We start from the raw sequence: 18911 nt of genomic DNA, 5'->3' as shown, positions 1-18911 counted from the left end.
AAATTATACTATCCTAGATACATGATTCATATTGGTGGAATGCCATTCTTTCCTATTGTCAATTCTTTTACCCCAGAAAGGAATATTTGTGCTTGCTCTGTAGTGGATATTTGCTTAGTGTTATTGTATTATGCTCAACAATTTATGAACAAAGAGATTTAGGATTTTTTTGATACCAATTATTGTGGATATATGATGTATATTTTGATCTTTATTTTTGGAATGTCATAATTTCTCACAGTTATTACTTTATTTCATACCAAGGATTAATGTCATGTTCGCTCTACAGTGGACACATGCTAATTTTCACAGCTTGGTATGCTTGTATTAGGGTTAATTTCATACAAATGATAGTGACATAAAAAGAGATTCAGATATTTACTTATTAGTGTACCGATAAATTTGACAAACATTAATTGTTCCTTTGTGATATTTCTTAATTACCATGTAACATGGTTGATACATTTTCAATTGATGACTATCAAATTTAATTTGCAATCAGAATAATATGTCTAATGTAGTCGAGGATTTTTTTTTTGTGAGCCCATCCTTAGTTGGTGACCACTGACAATTGTAAAGTGTTGTCCAAGATTTGTTAGCCTGATTTTGTGTGAATGGTAGGATTTATATAGAAGGTTGTGACTCTTAGTTATTTGTTAGTGTTGCCTTAATACATTTAGCCTTGATGCCATGATATGGTCTGTTGGAAAATGAAGATGGTGTAACTGAGAGGGGAGGGGTGAATCAGTTACCACAAAAACATTTTCAAAAGTCCCAAAGATGTCTTAAACTTAGTTGTTGCTGCTACAAAAATCACTGCTTAAAACTTGATAGGTGTTTAGTTAATTTATGAAGCATTTACTGAAATAAGTGACTATGCAAAAGAAAGTAATCATTAACACAGTAGACACTAGATTTACGTGGAAACCCAATATGAGAAAAACCACCAGCAACTAGTCACCAATTTTCACTCTTCTGAAGTGAGCCCTGTTAGGAGCCAACCCTGTTAAAGGTTACAAAACACACTGTTACGTGTGACCCTATTAGAGGATTTAATCACCCTGTTAGGAGTGGCCTTGTAAGAGGTCTTTTTGAACAATTCAACTGAATTGCCACCCTGTTAAAGGATTTATGAAATGGCTGTTAAACTAACTCTGTTAGGAGATTTTGGAATCACTGTTACAATGGTTAGAAAGCAACAATGAATGATCTAAAAATACATGCAACTTATCTTGCTGAATACAGATCTCAGTTTAGCTCCACGAGATCCTTACTGATCAAATATATATCTCTGCAGCTCCAAGATTTCCCTCTGCTCAATTCTGCTTAGGCACACGCAAGTCTCTTCCTTGCACTTCCTTGCATTTTTCGCATATTCATTCTTTCCTCTTTTTCATCTTGAGCACCTCTTTATATATTATTCATAATACCAGGTCGACCCAACCAATTTGTTAAAACAATTCCAAAGTCGGCTTGCCCAACCAACTTGACTAAACATATTCTAAAGTCGGCTTGAACTAAAAAAAGACTTTCACTGGCTGACGCTGCTCGGTCAATACAGAACAAAAACTTCCTTCCTGTGTTAACCGGCAGAACTCGGTAAGAACTACAATTACCGGGAAATTCGGTAATCCTGCCACTTCCTTTGGAAACCGACTGGACTCGGTAAAAGCTGTCTTCGACTACCGAGTAAGCTCGGTGAAAACTCAGTTTTCCTTAGCTTACCATGCGAACTCGGTTAACACTTAACCGTTCGTTACAAAATCCTTTGATACCCGAGTGATCTCGGTAAGAACTAAACTTTCCTTAGCTTACCGAGTTAACTCGGTTAACACTAACTCACCGTGTGACATACCGGAATGCTCGGTATACACTGCAAAAGGCTTTTACTGACCAACTGAGCTCGGTAGACTCTGTAAACTGTTTTCTTGGTTGATAGAACTCGGTAGACTCTGTCTGATAACTGATATGACATTTGTGTAACATCAAAGACAATACACAATTACTTAATTGTATCCAACAATCTCCCTCTTTGGCATTGATGGCAACACAACATGTCATAGCAGAAATGAAATTTGAAAGCAAGTCTACTGCAACACAACATAATTAACAATTCTCCCTCTAAGATAGAGAACTCTCCCTCTTACAGTAATCTCCCTCTGTGAAGAAATTACTTAATCAAATTTCAGATTTCGGAAAAGATATGACAGTAAAACTCTCCCTCTTTGACAACACATGCCAAAGACCATCTAATTTCAAATGAATTTCATTGTACCTTTAGTACTGATTCATATGCAATATTTCTTTGATTTGCTGCATCAACTGATGATTGTTCAATTTTGTAAGAGCTGATGCATCACTAAAAAATATTTTAGTGAACTTCAGATAGGGGAATAACCCCTAACTTACCTCTGAGATACAAAAATGCATCCTTAGGTAAAGGCTTTGTGAATATGTCAGCAATTTGTTCCTTTGTATGTACATATTCCAATCTGATTTCCTTGTCCTGCACCAATTCTCTAACAAAGTGATACTTGATTGCAATGTGCTTAGTCTTAGAATGCATTACGGATTTTTAGATATATTGATTGCACTTGTGTTATCACAAAACATGACGACTGGTTCCTTGATTTCCATCTTCATGCCTTGTAGCAATTGCTTGAACCAAACAATATTAGAACAGTTTACTGCTGCAGCAACATACTCTGTCTCTGCTGTTGATTGAGCTGTACAGTTTTTCTTTTTGCTTATCCAAGAAACCAACCTCTTTCCAAGAAAGAATGCACCTCCACTTGTGCTTTTTCTATCGTCAAGGTTTCCTGCCCAATCAGCATCAGTAAACACTTTTAAGTCTAGGTTTCCTCCAAGTTTATACCATAATCCATAATCTTTAGTTCCTTTCAGATATCTCATTATTCTCTTGATTGCCATCATGTGATTTTCTCTTGGTTTGGCTGAAAATCTTGCCACAATTCCAACTGCAAGAGCAATATCTGGCCTAGTATGAACTACATATTGCAACTTTCCAATTATAGATCTGTACAATGTCTGATCTACTTCCTTTGAATCATCTTCTTTGGTAAGTTTTAGTCCAGTACACATGGGAGTTCCAACTGGTTTACAGTCTTCCATACCAAACTTTTTCAATATCTCTTTGATATATTTTGCTTGAGTGATGTAGATGCCATTCTTGTTCTGCTGAATTTGAAGTCCCACAAAGAATTTGATTTCACTGAACATTGACATTTCAAATTCCTTGCTCATTTGTTCTGAAAATTCTTTGCAAAGATCATCATTCCCTGTAAAAATAGTATCATCTACAAATATTTCTGCCAGGACAATCTTATTTTCTGGTCCTTCCTTGATATACAAACTACTGTTATCATTATTTCTTTAAAATCCAATTTGAATAAGATAGCTATGAAATCTTTCATACCATGCTCTAGGGGCTTGTTTCAGACCATACAATGCCTTGTGCAATTTGCAAACCATGTTCTTTTTATCTGGATCAATAAAACCTTCAGGTTGTTCAATGTAGACCTCTTCATCCAGTATACCATTTAGAAATGCTGACTTGACATCCATCTAATAAACTTTAAATCCTTTGTAGGCAGCATATGCTAGTAAGGTTCTAACACCTTCCAATCTAGCAACGGGAGCGAAAGTTTCTCCATAATCTATGCCTTCTTCTTGAGAATATCCTTTGCACACTAATCTGGCTTTGTTTCTTGATACTTTACCATTTTTATCCAACTTATTTCTGAAAACCCACTTTGTATCGATTACATTTTTGTCTTTAGGCCTGGGTATAAGAGTCCATGTTTTTTTTTTCTCTATCTGCTCTATTTCTTCATTCATTGCTTCAATCCAATTATCATTTTCTAATGCATCTTTGACAGTTCTAGGTTCAAAATCAGCAAGTAAACAAGTACCCTTCAACTTGCTTCTTGTGATGGTTCCATCAGATTTATTTCCAATGATCTGATCTGTTGAATGATGTCTTCTGACATATTTGGCTAGAACAGGTTCTTTTTCTTTTGGATGATTTTTGTCGTTATCTTCTTGCATTTCTCCTCTTTTCTCGATTTGGTCTGGCTCGGTATCAACTGGCACGGTATGTACCTGCTCGGTTACCTCAGGCTCGGTAATCTCTAACTCGGTATTTTCTGACTCGGTAGACGTTGGCTCGGTAGATGTTTCCTGCAACTCGGTTAGTGATGACTCGGTAGAAGAGGATTTTTGATTCTCAGATGCAGTTGATCTTATATCCGAATCACTGAAGACGAATCTTTTGTAATCTTTTGGTTCTTTTCTGCTTTCTTCTTCAGTCTTTTCTGCAAATTCATCAACTTTCACATGTATACTTTCTATGACTTTGTGAGTAGATAAGTTTAAGCATCTATATGCTTTACTTTTACATGAGTATCCAAGAAATATACCTTCATCACCTTTTACATCAAATTTTCCTTTTCTAGATTCTTTCAAGATATAACATTTGCTTCCAAATCCTTTCAGATAACTTACATTGGGTTTATAGCCATACCATATTTCATAGGGAGTTTTGAATGAGTCCTTTTTTAACTGTACTCGGTTTAAGGTATGAACTGATGTACTGATAGCCTCCTTCCAGTATTTGATAGCAACATTCTTTTCTATCATCAAGGTTCTTGCACAATCCATGATGGATCTGTTCCTTCTTTCAGCTATGCCATTTTGTTCAGGTGTACCTAGTGCTGAAACCTGTCTTTTGATTCCTCTTTCAATACAAAAGTTATTAAATTCATGTGAAATAAATTCACCACCTCTGTCTGACTTTAGGCATTTCAATCTTTTCCCTGTTTCTTTTTCTACTCTTGCCAAATACCATTTGAACTTTTCAAATGCTTCTGATTTGTTCCTTAGGTACATGATGGTCATCATTCTTGAATAATCATCAACAAAAAGAATGAAATATTTTTCACCAGTATAGCTTTCAGTTTCAATAGGTCCACATAAGTCAGTATGCACAATTTCTAATAAATCTTTAAATTAATAATTTTTGCTTTTGAAACTAGACTTACCCATCTTTCCAATTTGACAATTCTTGCATAAACCGACCTCTAGTTTCTTTAAATCAGGAATGCCTCTCACTTTCTTGAATTTTCTTATCTTTACCAGATTATCAAAATTCACATGACATAATCTTTTATGCCATAACCAACTCTCTTCTATTTGAACAATAAAACATGAATGTTCATCAAGTTCAAGATAGAACAAGTTACCTTTAGTTTGAATACCAGATCCAATCAGCTTTCCTTCACCGTTCAGCAGTCTTGCTTTGCCTTGGATGAATTCTACTTTGAGTCCATTGTTGAGTAACTGTGCCACACTCAATAAATTGTGTTTTAGTCCTTCTACCCAATAAGCATTATCACATACAAGTTCTTGTGTTAGAGTGATTCTTCCTTTTCCTTTGATGCAACAAAGTTCATTGTTTCCAAATCTTACACTGCCACCATCATACTCTTCAAATTGATCAAACTTTGTTTTATCTCTAGTCATATGATGTGAGCAGCCACTATCAATGATCCATGTATCATTCTTACTTATGTGAGAGATGAGTGCCATTTCTTCATTGTCAAATTCATCTTTTACAGCAATGTAAACAATCTCATCCTCTTCTTCATCATTAGAATCATTAGAATCTTTAGCCATAAAACATGATTTCTTACTTTTATCTTTAAATGATTTGAAATCTTTCTTACTGTTCCATTTATTATCTTTCTTTTCATCTTTATCTTTCTTTTTTGGACACCTTGCAGCAATATGACCGACTTCTTCACATGAAAAGCAGATTAGGGGTACTTTACCTCTGTATTTACCTCTTCCTCTTGAATATTTTTTTGCAAGTAGGGCTTCAATTACTTCAAGGTTGTTGTCAGAGCTTTGATCTGATTGATCTTCACTTTCTGACTGAGATTCCTTCTTCTTTTTGCCTTTTTCCTTGAGTGAGAGCTTGGCTTCAAATGCAGACTCAATGTTCTTTGCAGCTGGAACATAATTATCAAAATTATCTAATTCAAATGCTGTCAATCTTCCAACTATGGCCTCTAGGTTTATCTTGTGATTGGCCTCACACCTTCTTTCTTGAATGGCTGATACCCTGATGGCATAAACTGGAAATAGAGTTCTAAGAACTTTACTTATGACTGTCTCTTCACTGATACTTCCTCCAGAAGCTTTGATAGCACTGACACATGCTTTAATTCTTTTAACATATTTGGCAATATTTTCATCTTCTTTCATTTTCATCTAATCGAACTGTCCTCTCAGACTTTTCAGCTTTGGCTCTTCTGACATTGTCATCTCCACCATAGATCTCTTTCAGTCTTTCCCACATTTCATAGGCAGTAGTGCAGTCCTTGACATCATCAAACTCTTCATAACTCAAGGCGGATGCAATATCAATCATCATAATGTTATGAGTCTTCTTTATAGCAATGTCAGTGACTGATAATGTACCTGATGGTTCTACATATTTCTCAGCAAGATATTTCAGACCAGTGTCACCAATGGAAGCTAGATGAAGTCTCATTAATCCTTGCCATGCTGAGAAGTTATTTCGGTTAAGCCTTGGGATTTCCCTCTTATAAGACATCTTGATCTTTGGCTTAGATCTTTGAAATCTTCTCCTGCAAGCACCAAAAGCTCTGATACCAATTGTTGGAAAATGAAGATGGTGTAACTGAGAGGGGAGGGGTGAATCAGTTACCACAAAAACATTTTCAAAAGTTCCAAAGATGTCTTAAACTTAGTTGTTGCTGCTACAAAAATCACTGCTTAAAACTTGATAGGTGTTTAGTTAATTTATGAAGCATTTACTGAAATAAGCGACTATGCAAAAGAAAGTAATCATTAACACAGTAGACACCAGATTTACGTGAAAACCCAATATGGGAAAAACCACCAGCAACTAGTCACCAATTTTCACTCTTCTGAAGTGAGCCCTGTTAGGATCCAACCTTGTTAAAGGTTACAAAACACACTGTTAGGTGTGACCCTGTTAGAGGATTTAATCACCCTGTTAGGAGTGGCCTTGTAAGAGGTCTTTTTGAACAATTCAACTGAATTGCCACCCTGTTAAAGGATTTATGAAATGGTTGTTAAACCAACTCTGTTAGGAGATTTTGGAATCACTGTTACAATGGTTAGAAAGCAACAATGAATGATCTGAAAATACATGCAACTTATCTTGCTGAATACAGATCTCAGTTTAGCTCCACGAGATCCTTACTGATCAAATATATATCTCTGCAGCTCCAAGATTTCCCTCTGCTCAATTCTGCTTAGGCACACGCAAGTCTCTTCCTTGCACTTCCTTGCATTTTTCGTATATTCATTCTTTCCTCTTTTTCATCTTGAGCACCTCTTTATATATTATTCATAATACCAGGTCGGCCCAACCAATTTGTTAAAACAATTCCAAAGTTGGCTTGCCCAACCAACTTGACTAAACATATTCTAAAGTCGGCTTGAACTAAAAAAAGACTTTCACTGGCCGACGCTGCTCGGTCAATACAGAACAAAAACTTCCTTCCTGTGTTAACCGGCAGAACTCGGTAAGAACTACAATTACCGGGAAATTCGGTAATCCTGCCACTTCCTTTGGAAACCGACTGGACTCGGTAAAATCTGTCTTCGACTACCGAGTAAGCTCGGTGAAAACTCAGTTTTCCTTAGCTTACCATGCAAACTCGGTTAACACTTAACCGTTCGTTACAAAATCCTTTGATACCCGAGTGATCTCGGTAAGAACTAAACTATCCTTAGCTTACCGAGTTAACTCGGTTAACACTAACTCACCGTGTGACATACCAGAATGCTCGGTATACACTGCAAAAGGCTTTTACTGACCAACTGAGCTTGGTAGACTCTGTAAACTGTTTTCCTGGTTGATAGAACTTGGTAGACTCTGTCTAATAACTGATATGACATTTGTGTAACATCAAAGACAATACACAATTACTTAATTGTATCCAACAATGGTCAAGAAGAACTCTCCTACAAGTTAGTTCATCACCACTTAGAATTTTGTGCACTTTAATACCAGACTTGTTATGTAAAGTTTTACATTATGTAGAATTGGAATTAGTCCATCTTAAGGGATGCATCATTTAGGTAATCTTGTTTATTGTTCTATGCCTATTCGATTATTTGCCATTAACAGAGGTCTCTTTTTTTAATGGTCATTGAGCATCTTTTTGCATATGTGGTTAAAATGTCTTAGCATTATTTTTAGTTCATGAAAACAAATAGAGAAGGTTATATTATAGGAGTATCAATAAACATTATAAGTCTATAAACTTACAAGCTATCAGGGAAGGCCAGGTATCCTAGACTAGACACAATCATGGACAAAACTATAACAATTATTATCTACCAAACAGTGTCATGACTGCCATGAGGACTAGCAAGACCCTAAACAATCATGTCTATCTTAAGAGTAACATACACATCCAAAGTTTAATAGGCTTAGAATGTCCTTTAGTTATTGACTAAAGCAGATTAAGTTTTAATAATAGCATGACTTAGAAATATCAACATATAATATCAAAATCTAGTACATCCATCAACTACAGTCATTTCTAATTATCATTAAGTCACATCTTTTCTTTGTTCTGCAATTTGTGCATTGCTTCTTAAAAAACAAAAGCTTCAATTTTTCCTCTATTGGGAGCTGCCATTTCCCTTACCTCAGACATTTTTCCCCTATAAAAATTTCTTAAGTAGAGCTATAATTAGGTATGATTGGAAACAAATTCCTAGATATGAATGAAAGCTAAAAGAGTGACGTAGGATTTATTTGTCTTCCATGACTGAGAAGCATTCACTATCTTATACAGTTTTGGAAAGCATACATAGTGCATTATATAAGGAATTTTTGGCCTCATTCAAAATATGAGATTTACTCCCCATAAGACTACGGTGCATCATTGCTTTTGCTTGCACTGGAAACTTTGTGATCATTTAAATCGAATTCTAATTAACAACTACTGACATATCTCGATGTGAATAAGTTACATACTTTCCTACATTGGTTTGTACTAGATCATTGCTAATATCAACCATGGTTTATCAATGCTTGAGTAATAGGTTTATAAAAATATCCTTGTTTGTATTTTCTATATCCTATGCTGAGAAATGTGGAAAATATTTTAACTAGTTTGCCTTGTTGGAAATTGTAGAACTCTGTGTCTTCTAGAAACTACTTTTGCAAATGCTTTATGTGAATCATTCTAGGGATGATTTCAGCATTTTGTAATGTACTTTAGTTTTGAAGTTTGAACTACCTAGGGTGGAGACAAATGCATATAAATGGCAAGGCTTACTTGATTCATATGCAAATGATTAATTTTATTGACATTTTTGGTATAGTTGTCTTCAAGGTGAACACAAGCTCAATGTGACTGATTTGCAGTCAAAGTCATTTTTAATGATTTCCTATCATCAACTCCATCCTAATGGTTATCCTATGTATTTACTTTCTTCAAAAGTAAAATTTATTTGTTGAGATCTACTAATTAAGCATAATCTTCCAGTAAATCAAGTTCATATTTTGTTTTCTAGCTTGATAACCTCTTGATGAAGGATTTTTAATGAACTCATGAAATATCTAGACATTTTAGTTGCTTAGGATGCTAGGACTAAATCAAATGTCAATCTGAATCAGCCATCACTTTCTGTGGTTGAATTTCTCAAAAATATTTTTCACCTTCAAGAGTATTGTAACTATGGCTAAACAAATTGAAGTTGCAAGATATTTCAAACTATATAAACTTTGACCATTCTAGGGTTAAGAGGGATTGGCAGATGCCAATTTTCTTGAATACTTCTCCTATAAATGTGTGCACTACAATTTAACTCTTTCTAGGATTTCTCAAGAGGTTTCTTATATTTTATGCCCACTCAATTATCAATTCCAGAATTGTCTTCACTTCTACTGGCTTTAAGAAAGCGCATAGACAATAAAAGATACCCATTAATGTCTAGGAACTTTAGAATGAGTAGAAATTAATCATAATGAAAATAGTTGTTACTTAGTTACTAATAACTAAGTTACTAATGTGTTTACTTAGTTACTAATAACCTACTATCTGGTGCTTTTTATTTTCAACACTTCATCTTTTTTCCCCTAACCACCTTTTTGTCATCTATGGATGTCAATAAAATTTCTTTCCTCTTTTCTTTTGAATAACTCCTTATAATGATACTGATCATGATGATATCACCAATGCTGAAGTCACATCTTCCCCATAACTAATGTCTCATCATTCTCCTTCCTTGAGAGTGCACACCTTAGTTGTAATGCTTTGTTGTTACATCTTGTTATATAGTCAAAAGGCTATCAAGTTTTTTAGTCAATTCTTGCTTATTTACTCAATGGAAATATTGTCCGTGTCAATCACTATTTAACCTGAATAGATTTATATCTTGAATAATTTGCTTCTCGGTTTGATTGTGTTTGATTTTTTTGCATCAACGTTTCAAATCACACTCAACATTTTTGATCTCACTGCATAATCCATCATTAGGATGAAGAGAGCAAATGGAATATATTTATATGCTTAGCTTTTTCTAGCACAAGGCCATGCACTTTCTCACAATTTGATCATATGGAACTTGATGCTCCTCTAATAACTTGATATTAAGAATGTAACATTATCACTAAACTTGCTATAGGCCTTATTCTCAGTTTCTAGGGGGGCTAAATCCTAATCAATTTGGAGCTAGTTGACAGAACTTGAAGATAGATAAAGAATTAAGATACATGTAAGTATTATGGTGAGCCATTATCACTGGATAGCGTAGGGGTCTTGATAGTATGCCAAGCATTGGGAGTGTAGATCTAACCAACAAGGCAATAGCATAACTTGATTTCCATCCTTGTCTACATCTTTTTCATACAACCATACATTTACCTTAACAAATTTGAGGTGTGGTCACTTGCAATTTGACCCTTGGCCTCCATGTTCTCCTAGAAGTGAGTACAGAGCAGAAATCTCCAGTTGCTAGGATTCATCAGCATTGAAGAAACCATAAGGGTTCAGTAAATCAACAAAACCTGGGAGTGTTATATAGAAACTTGCATTATGGAGGTAATAGATGCTTATGCAAAGAGTTACATTCTATCTTGGAGGCAATTCTCTTGAGTTGGACTGTAAGAGTTCTTACCATGGTATTTTGGGACCTTGTTTCACTTTGTTGTAATGTCTTAGTGGCTTTTGGGTTTCATTTAGTATATATATTGAAGGCTCAAGTTGAAGACATCATTATTATTTTCTGTGGGGTTCCATTGTTGATCATCTTTCATTTTGCTAGCTATCTCTACTACTTCATCAAGTTTATTCTTTAGGACCTCTAAGACTTCTTCCAGGAGTCTCTCCCTCTGTTCTATCACTTCTTTTTCAAATTCAGCATTGGTTAGCTTGATGATTTCTCCTACTGATTCACCTTCAAACTTAGACATACACAATGCCTAATCCCAAAACTTTAACTAGCTATGATACCAATTTGATGAAATTAAATCCAATCTTTTGAATCTTTTGAGTTAGGCCACTATATCCAAACTAACCAATGGCTTCTATTGAGCCTATAGGGTTGCTTCCTAACCCTATTCCCAAGAGGATATCTCCCAACTATCCCCTTCCTCAAGATCTATTCACACCAATTGTCTGTATCAACTTCTATCACCCAAATCTTGAAATGAAGACATTTCCCCTCTACTAGACAAAACTTGGCACAAACCCTAATGCAACATCTTGGACTATTGTATGGTCCCCAACATGAAATTTTTGAGCTCCTCTAAGCATCCCAAGTCACCACTCACAAGCCCACTTCGTGAAACTCTATTTCTTGCTTATGTGACCTAGTAGGTCTAGAGCCCCAATTAGGTCTCATGTTGAGGTTTTTGGGATTTCTTTCTAAAAAATTTCAAACAAATTGTCAAACAACCAATGGATTCTAATACCCTTTTCTCCATTCTGACAAATTCAAAAGCTACAATACCCCACTTTTTCTATACAACACTTTACTATAATCAAGCCTAAAAATGAGGTTTCAAGAGTGTGCATCAGCATTAGTGAAGGGTTTGGTTTTTCACCCCTCAAAACTCCTCAAAAATTCTCTTCTCACACATATCTTCACCAAAAATTTCTCCTCCTAGTAGGGTGGTAACCTAGAACCCTTCAATTAAACATGATCTCAAATCATGCACTTCTTTAGTCTGTTGGTCCCTAGCTAGTTACACTTTGTCTGCCTAGAGCCTTAACGAAACCTCTTCATACCTGCACTTAAAAATTTGAACAAAACATAAATACAAAGCCCTAAGTGTCTAGTAGCCATTTTTACAATTTATTTGCATGGTCTACCTGTAGACACCTAAATTTGATTACACCGCTTTGGTAATCCTATTTAGTTATCTCTAAAGGCATCATTAGTTAAATTCTTATTTAATTAATCCTTTGCCATCCCCTAGTTGATTAAATTAATCATCTATAGTCCTAATTGATAAATCAAATAACCTATTATTTATCAATTAATCCTATTCTTCTATCTAATTCCAAAATCCCCATTTATCAAATAAATCTATTTGATAAATAAAACTCTCAAATCTAATAAACCCCTAACTTATCCCTAAACCCTCTTTTTAGCCTAATCCACCCCATCCACCCATACTAACCAAGCTTAGCTACTAACTCACCCACCCTCATGAATGCCATCCACTTGCAAATCTCTAACAAGCCTAATCTAATCTTAAACCATCTCTAATCTACCCCCTAAACTTGTCACATTTCCTAAGTAAGCTTAAGACTTTCCTAAGCCAAGCAAAGCCAACAATCTCAACTCCCTCCAAAATATCCCAACCACCAATCCATGAATGCTCTTACAAAAGCCATAAAGACTCTTACAAGCCCATTCATTGCTCTTACAAAAGTCATAAAGACTCTTACAAGCCCATTCATTGCTCTTACAAGCCATTATGAAGGGTCTTTATGAAGATATTATCCCTTGAGCCTCCTTTGTTGACTCATCCTTCCCCTTTCCTCCATCCACTCACCCTGTGACATGTGTCACTCTCTGATTGGTCCTAAACAAGCACAATCCATGTGCTCCCCTTTGAGTGCATCCTAGCCCTCCTTAAGCTTTTATTTCTCCTTGCATCTTAACCTTCCATCCCTCAAGCCCTTAGCCTATAAATTGAATCCCCTCCCAAGCCATTTCATCACAATCCTTGAGCTAAAGTTATAATGCCATTTTGAGAGCAAGTTTTACATCAAATCCATTCACCCAAGCCAAAATCCATCAAGAACACCATTGAAGCTAGTTTGAGAAGCCTTGAGCATACATACCAAATCTAAGCAAATAGACTCATCTCTAAATCAAGTGACCATCCTCATTGGGAGAGCCATTCTATGGCTCATATTCTCATTTGAGGGTTTCACTTTGTCTCTCATATATGTTATGGTTTTTATGCTAGTTAATGCTTTTTTTCTTTTAATACATTAGTATTACTTGCTAACATATTTCTCATATACATTTTGGCACGCCCGGTGGGACCCCACTATGGGTCATTCAATTCATCCATTTCACCCTATGTTTTGTTCTTATAAACTAACCATCTAATGTTTGTTGTTGTTTAAGTGGGTTGTAGGGTGTTTTGCTTATTTTTGCATGTTAAAAAATACACTTGGGAAGAAGACATACCCTCAAAAATTTGAAAATAACAAAAAAATTTAAAAATTCTAAAAAAAAATCCGCATTTTTCAGCTTTTTTTGCGTAATGTCGTCTCCGCAGTTTGGCGTCTGTGCTTGCAAATTTTCGTCTCCGCTAGCTACTCTGTCATCTCCGCAACCAAACTGACGCCTTCGCAGTTTGGCGTCTCCGCCTAGTTTTTTGCTATCGGCGACGCCACTAGACTGTCGTCTGCGCATTCTCAACTATCGTCTCCACAAATCAATGTCTCTGCCAACTACTCTGTCATCTTCACAACCTGAATTGTCGTCTCCGCCGCCGCCAACCTAGACTATCGTCTCCGCAAATCAACGTCTCCGTAGATTAGCGTCTTCGCTCAGTTTCCTATTTTTTGCGCCGCCAAACTGAATTGTCATCTCTGCATCTTTCTCTGTCATCTCCACAGATTGGTGTCTCTGCAAATTAGCATCTTCGAATTTTGGCGTCTCCACCTATTGAACTGTCGTCTCTGCCTATTTATGTTGCATTTCTGTTTTAAAATCTTTATTTTTGCACTTTGTATTTTTTTTATTTTTTTAAAAGAGTATACATCGAAATTTGACTTTTAGTGGTTCCGTAGGATTTAGACCATTCTAAGCATTTTTACGCCTAAGAAAAATAACAAAAAAAGTTTTAAAAAAAATTCTCATAGTTAAGCTTTCATTTTGGAAGATTTTGGTTGATTAATCAATTTTTTTTTTTTGTCTTATTGCAGGTTGGAGCAACAGATTTAATCATGTTTTTTAAGTTTTTCATGGAATGAACTTGCATGTTTAAACACGTTTTTCCTTTAAATGTATGTTTCTCAAACACAATCTTGAATGCAATGGATTAAAATCAATCTTTCTTGGAATGCATGCTTAAAACAACAAATCTAATCTTGAATGAAAAGGATCAATTAACCATTGCAATATCTCACACTTCAGTTTTGGGCATAAAACAAATTCACATCTTAAAAATATGCTAAGTTATAAAAACTAATAAAGATGCTTTGAGTGAGTTTGTAGTGGGACTCACCATCTTTAATCACCCATCAATTTAACCATTGGTTGCAATCTCAGCGCCATCTATGGGGATGGGTCTACCTAAGAGGGTGTTAAGTGCTCCACAAAGATCAAACTCCACTCACTTGGGTCTTTAGTGGTTTTTCTAAGTTAGAAAATCTCTTGAATGCACATTAGGCTTGCTAACACTTCATTTGGGTATAATCATTGAACAAATCTTGACGTGAAGGGCCTCCGGGCGCGCGCTTGACCAATCGAGTTTCACATATCTTTGTTTTGGGCTTAAAAAAAACTTACACTCAATCTTGAATGCCTAAATGAACATCACATCATTGATTCATTTTCAATGACACTCGCATTTCGTATGTTGACGATCTCTCAACTTCCATTATGCTGACGATGTTGTCAAATTGGAATGAACATTGTATGCCATAATCACAAGTGTCTTCAATCATAGCTTACAAAATCTAAATCATCAATTGGAATGAACACATGTCTTTTAAAACCCACGATCATGTATGTGGTCTTTTTTTACACTTTTTAGGAGGCCTACTTGGGGATTTCATCACCCCTTGGATGACCTCAACTCCAGCGTTTTGGTGAAGTATAAAGATCGAGAGGTGAATCGAAAGACACCTCTCTTTGAATCAAGATTTTGTCACTCGGGCTAAGCCTCAAGGAACTTCATACCCTTGAAAATTGAAAGAGGAGAAGTGGGTTACCACTCTTCTTGGTTGTGTGACATCTTTTTGGTTTCATCTATGGATTTGGGCCTCACGTACCTTGCGTATATCGAGGACTCCCTAGCTAAACCAAATTTCATCCTTGTAGAAAGCTTCTGAAAATGTTGGTGTGTTTGACGTGCTTGCTCCAAAAATTTGTCTGCTTGTTTGTTCATAGCTTTTGAAAGAATTTTTGCCAACTTTGGTCAAAATCCCAAAAAAGCAGAAATCTTCCAACTCAAGGCATACTTAGCATAGTCACTGCCCCATCAGAAAATCATCCAAGCTCCCTTGCTGCAACTGAATCTATCTAGTTCTTTGCTTTAGAACAATCCCAAATCTAAAGTCCATCCAAATCATCCCTCCCAGCTAGCTAGCAACCCCATCCAAAATCACACCCATGCCTTTAAAGATGTGTTGTCACTCTACCAGAATTTGCTATCCAATCAATCCTACCAATCAACCAATCTCACCAAGGTTATCCCTCTGACAGAGCATTGTCTAGGGTAATCCAGCTTTGTCACTTGTACCCCTCATCACCTTGAGCTAAAGGTTGGGATCCACAAGTGGTCAATCTCATGTCATGCCCATAGGATCATTAGTCTATCCTTAAGTTGACACAATCTCCACCAATCCAGCGCATAGGAAAGCAAAACTCGCACATTTTGATAGCATACCCTTGAAGTCTTCCATCCATAGGAAAGCCAAAAATCTCCAGCCAATCCTCCTTAGGTCTGTCATACAGCTTTGACTCTCCCTAGGAAATCCTTCATCATTCAATCTAAAATCTGCGCTTAATCCAAATCCAACCATGAGCTTCCATGTTCATCCATATGCAAGACCCCATCCCCATCTGACTCATCATCAAAACATGAAATCCCAAACCTATCATGATGTGTTTGATCGTATTGTCCTTGCTCCCGCCACCTCCTATTCCAATGATGATGAAAATCTTGTTGACTATGATGGGTATATTAAAAGCCTTAGAAACATTCCTCCAAGCATCCCCCAAAATCCACATATTCTTCCAAACTATCTAGTCATGCCATCTGATATCCCAGCTTCTCCTCCATCACCCAATCAACCAAGCTTCCAATATTCCACCCCCATCACACTAGCTATTCCTTTCAATCCACCTCCACCTCCAACACACGAGTCTCCAACGAATCTCCTAGAAGAAATACAAGAAAATCTACCTCCAGCAGTCGATGAGCCATGTCATCTAATCCAACCATGTGAATTAGTTAGTGATGAAGCTTCCCCATCTATAATATCACCTCCATATCCCATAGCTATCATCCCCATACCATCCATCAAATTGCTTAAAATCCTTCCACTTCCCGCAAGCATCAAAATCCCACCATCTATCAAATCCCTCCAAATCCTATCCACATCCCCTCCAAGCATTTCCCAAATCTCTCGTAATGACCCTTATGCATCCATCTTCTACTCACCCATCTCCACTATTGAATCTCCCATCTATCCATCTGCTGCCTTTGAAGAATTCATCTCTTCACCTCTTATCACACCATCCACTCCAATCCAATCCTATCAAGATCCTGCCCAAAAGCATGTTGACATCCCCCAAAGCATAAACAAAGATATCATCGTACCATGTCATCCATCCATAGTGCAGTCACTATCCCCTCCATCTCTAAAAACTCAAGCCATACCTCCTCTACTGAAGGATGTCTTTTCATCCCATCAGCTAAATCAAGATCCTATCCTACCATCTCCTCTACTCCATGCTTCCATCTTACTACCTATCCAAGCTATTCCACCATCTATAATCTACCCTCTTGGTTCACTTACATTCATCCATGGTGGCCTCCTCTCAGCAAAAGAATTAAGAACAGTATCTCCCCATTGCAGTACATCTGATAAAGCACTTCCACCATTTTTCGCAAGAAAAAAGTATTCTCAGCTAGTTCAAATGCTCAATCAATGGCATTATCAAGGTCAAGGTTTAGGACCACAAGAGCAAGGAATCAAAAAGCCTATTATTGCACAAAAAAATCTATGATTTCATGGTCTTGGATATGTATCCAAAGGTTCAACATCTAAAGGTGTTGGTACACCACACCCCCAAACCAAGCCTATCTCCAAACCCACCATGCCAGCCTCCCATCACTCCTTCTAGAAATCTTATGTCATACCCCATCCACCACCTTTGCAAACCAAAACAACCTACCATATCCCCTCTTCATCCGCTAAATCCATTTTGGGTCCCTATGTCCCAAAATCTACCATCCTCCATCCTCCTATCAGCCATCATAAAAATCCTATTCCATCCATTCCTACGCAAGATCAACAAAGGCACATAATAGGGCACATCATCCATCATCATCCCCCTACACGCTCTTCCATATCCTCTCCATCTCACAAAGCTTCTCCTAACCATCTTCCCAAAGCTTACCACAGCAATGTAAATGCCAACTTCAAAATGCATAAAGCTTAAAATCCACATCCTAGGCAATCATATGTCTATTCTAAAAGACATACTCCAAAAAGGCAAAATCCAATCAAAGAATGCAAAATAATGCAAAAGCCTATGAAAAGAAAATCCAAAACCATGTGGATCCCAAAGAAAAAGGTTGAAACCCAATGCATAATGGCATCCACAATTGCTAATCCCCCATCTAGTGACTCGTGTCCCCCATCTCCTAACTCCATCTTGGGTGCCTATATCCCTAAGCGTGCTTCCAAAAATCCTCCATCAAGCCCGCATCTACCATCTATCCCCCATATACTCTTTTCACACCTGTCCCAACATGTGCCAACGTTGATCCTGCAAGCATCCCCATCTCATTTTCCTTTCCAGCCTTTTCATCCCTCCATCTCCTACCATCAATCCCATCTAATCCAATCTATTGCATAAATCACACATCCGGTGTACCAACAGCTAGCAACAAAATTGAACATTCCAACAGCCAGTGAAAAATCCCAAAAAAGTCAAAAATAGCTGAAGAAAGCCAAAATCATTCTAGCTAAGTCCAAAGTCAAAAAGTCAAAAAAATAAAGAAAAATAAAGCGTCCACTGGTGAAAACTTGGCAATTCAAGCGCCTTGGACAAGTACCATGATGAAAACTTGGCAAACAAGCATCATGTGTAATCTCGCCATCCCCAGCTTAGCCTATAACCCTCATGCTTTTGGTTATCTCTTGACATCCAACTCCATCTTCCAATCTATCCACCTATCTTCCACTCTCCAGCTTCCATCTCACACCATCCACTTATCTCCTGCAGCTTCAGCCAATCATCCCAGCTATCATCCATCTCTGTAGCATCTTCAACTTTTCCATCCTAACTTCAATCCTATCACATCCATTGTAAGACCTCCTTCCACATGTCATCTTCTGACTGGGGGCTTTGTATTCCTTGGAGATCTTGTCTTGTCCATCCTCCCTTGTCAT

This window comes from Cupressus sempervirens, chromosome 8 (genome assembly GCF_028749045.1).
Source record: "Cupressus sempervirens isolate cs-2001-9-10 chromosome 8, ASM2874904v1, whole genome shotgun sequence".
Classification (NCBI taxonomy): domain Eukaryota; kingdom Viridiplantae; phylum Streptophyta; class Pinopsida; order Cupressales; family Cupressaceae; genus Cupressus; species Cupressus sempervirens.
This window is presented reverse-complemented; position numbering follows the sequence as displayed.